Source organism: Arachis ipaensis, chromosome B05 (genome assembly GCF_000816755.2).
Source record: "Arachis ipaensis cultivar K30076 chromosome B05, Araip1.1, whole genome shotgun sequence".
NCBI classification, from domain to species: Eukaryota; Viridiplantae; Streptophyta; class Magnoliopsida; order Fabales; family Fabaceae; genus Arachis; species Arachis ipaensis.
This window is the reverse complement of record NC_029789.2, coordinates 2018525-2022491: the sequence shown is the minus strand read 5'-3', so window position 1 is coordinate 2022491 and position 3967 is coordinate 2018525.

Below are 3967 nucleotides of genomic sequence, written 5' to 3'. Positions count from 1 at the left end.
TGGTTAGATGAATTATGAATTTTATTTAAAGCAAATCCGTATGTTACCCAAAAATATATAAAATATCACATCAATTGTCTATATTTAATATATGCACATAACATAACTTGATTTTAGAAATATTTTAATGTAAATAAACTAATGGTGAAGAATGAACTTTCTATGATAATGATAGACACTGTTTCATAAGTCACCAATCAAACAAAATATGCTGCCGACTAATCAGCAACACTATTGAATTTTGATTAGTGAAGTAATAATTAAATAATTAAAACCGTGTTATTGACTCTGAGTGCTTCTAATTTTAAATGCTAAAAAGAGCAACATTGTCTTCTCTGCTGCTGAAAATAAATTGGCCAACCATGAGGAATGTACCATAATATTCCTTCTAATTATGCCGTTTCATAATTTGACTCTTAATTTTCAAAGTTCAAAGTTCAAAGTTCAAACCAACATTTTTAAAAAATAATATAAGTCAATTTGTTTCTTGCTCTATTTTATGTTTGCATGATGTGTATCATGTTACATACTACCTTATATGATTCATTCTATTTTCCTCGATCCTCTCTCATCAAAGTAAGTTTCATAGACAGTTGACTCATAACGAAGTTTTTAAAGGTTAAGTTTGACAGGAATCCACAAGATTGAATATTGTCTTAAGATACAAAAATGTATTTGGAACTGAAAATATGTTCAAAATAAAAAAAAATATTTATTAATTGGTAATTGCATATAGAAATATATAGTTGATAATAATAACAATAATGATAATAAAATCTTATTTCATTAGATAAAATTAACTGCATGAATCAAACAATATCATTGAATTCTATCATTCATATATATATATATATATTATGTTTTTCGTACATAATTTTTATAGATTTTCTTCTATCTTTCACCATATATGTCTATTTTTTATCAATTCTCTTAACTAGATGTTCTATCGATCTTCTGGCATATATTCAAACCATCTCAAAAGAAATTCTATTTTTTTTTCAACAATAAATGTCATTCCAAATTTTTCTCTTGTATCCTCCTTACTTATTTTGTCCAACATATTTGATATTTTTTAAAAAAAAAATTTGTTATTATAAACAATTTTGATTATCCGTCTTGTACATTTTATTATTTTATTATGGTATATTTGATTATTCTTGTGACTAATTATATAGTTAGAAAAATACGTGAATTAATATGTATAATCAATTATACTATGTGTATACTAAGAATCAGTCACCAAATTAGTCATTTTAATAAAATATATATATTAAAATATAAAATATATATTAAAAATAAGTTAAACAATACATATATTTATACACAAATATATAATACATATTTTAAAAACCTATATTAATGTGCACATAATATTTTTTTTGTAAAATTAAACTCAAATATAAAATAATTGATTTTATAACTAATTTTTAGTGTATAAAAAGCATTTTTTTTATTCTTATATTGTATATCTTTCTTGTGTTTACTACACAAATTTTGTGCATTTTGTATATTTCTTCCCTCAAGCGGTGATGATAGACAACAAAAGAAAAGCAATAATAAGAGAGTAAGATAATAGAAAGCTTTTTCTATGTATTATTTTCATTTCTTTTATTATCTCTAAATATTTTGTGTCATTTTGTAAGACTATCAAATATTATTTTATGTTAGATTTCCTTTTGTTAAATTAATGTATTGTATCTAATTTTTTTTATTAAGAAATGTACTAAAAACTAACGGTATCAGATTTGCTTATGGTAAAATATATACTAAAGGGGTATATAGATAGAAAATGTTGCAATTGCTATCAAGATTGAAATAGTATATTGAGTAATTTGCCTGCAAAAATTGCATGATTAGGTGATGTGATGTGCATAACCATGTCTTCTTCTTCTTGTTCCAACTAATTATAATTATATGTAACCAAATAGTTACTTGTTTAGTTGTTTTAAACCTTTATTATGATTCCACAAGTGATGATGCATTACACTACTATATATTTTAATTAATATTTTTAATAATAATCTTTCGACAGTAGTATTATGTATGTTTTAATTAACTACTCGTCAGTATCTAATAGAAATTGAGAATGGAAAAAAAAAATATCACTTCATGAGAGTATGTATATAAATCTAACACATCAAAACCTTAAGATAATAAATTAATAGATTTTTTATCTTATAAATTTTTATTTTTTTCTTTGTAGTGAATGATGTACAAATTATGAGTGTAATAATAACTTAATAAGTAATAATAACATACATGCCTCTTGAGTTAAATAAAAAGTTTATTTTTTAACTAAAAGCTAATAACAAAAGAATGTAATTTGTTCAAGAATAATGTAGCCTGCACCGATGTCTTCGACTCTTCGTATTGAATATTGGATAATAATAATGTTTGAGAACAAAAAAAAAATCAGTTAAATTCTCTTATTCAGTATTTATTAATTATTATTATAATTAATAAATATTAAATAAAATAAATTTATTTTTTTCTCTCTAATATTATTCTAAAAAAGCATCTTGAGATACCCAAATAATTTTTCTAAGGTCTCTCTCTCCCTCTCTCTCTCTCTGTCTAATCCTATCACCAAAGTAATGATAAATTGATAATTGCATTTGCATGGCACGTATATGCGTTGTTGTGGGCAACAAATCACCATTCATTACTTTATTATTCTTAATTTCTTATGTAATCAGCACTTGCACTATAAATTAAGGAAACTACATAGTAATGTTTAACGAAGTGTTTATGTTTTTTTTAAGTATAAGTTCATTTTTCTTTAAAAGGCGTTTAAAAGTTAGGACTATTTCTAAAAACATTTATAAAGATGTTTTTCGAAGTTATAATTAAAAGTCTAATATGTATTTATACAATAATTTATTGGCTAATAATTAATTTTTAATAGAATTTCGATTAGTGACATTAGATTTGTTTCGAAAATAAAACAAGACAAAATATTGAGAATAAGACATAAAAAATAAAATACAATAATCTTATATTTTTGTATCTTTATATATTCTGTCCTTATAAATAAATACAACCTAACAAATTAGTTCTTAATACGTTTGTTTTTGAGAACATGATAGGACAAGACACTGAGAACGGGATAGGATAAGACACTGATGGACAGAGACACAAAATTTTGTGTTCTTGTATTCTGTTTGGTGATAAAGTAGAACAAATTATAAAAATTCAATTTATTTTCATTTTTTTCATTTACAAAATTTGAGATGAAAAATATAATAATAAAATATATAATTATGAAAAATTAACAAAAATAAAGAAAAAAATAAAAAATAAATTGGGTCTTTTATTAGTGTCTCCGTATCCTTCCTCATGATAAGCATAAAATACACTAATTCAGTGTTTCGGGACACACTATTTCTATCCGTGTCTCCTTTGCCAAACACAATTTTATGTCTTTGTGTCTCTGTATCAGTGTCCTGTCTCTGTAAACAAACGCAGAAATTAATCCTTAATTCGATGGAGGTGAGATTAAGGAAAGTTGCTTGCAGTCCTAAGCCAACAATGAAAACGCCATCTCAACAGCTTCCTTATTATAAAATTTCAACCAATGAAGCTTTTCAATGTCACTCTCATTCTCCCATCACCCAATACCACCCACCTTAGTCACTAATTTTTTTAATTAATATCTTCAAATTGTCATTAAACTAATGCAACTATTCTCTTTGCTTCACCCAAAAGCTGAAATCTTTTCTCACTTTTAATCCTGCCCCTTAAAAAAATCCCATTTTCAACGCGCCTTCTAAACCGTTGACGCACTCACATTAACCGCCGCAAGTTGTTTTATTTTTTATTTTTTATAATTTTCTGCTTTCATTGCATAGAAGAGACAAATGAATGAAACAGAATCTTATGGAGTCATTTTTTCATTGTTAGTGAAAGCATATATACAGTAATGCCTGTCATTGACCAAAGTAAATACTAGATACCGACTTCCGACTTC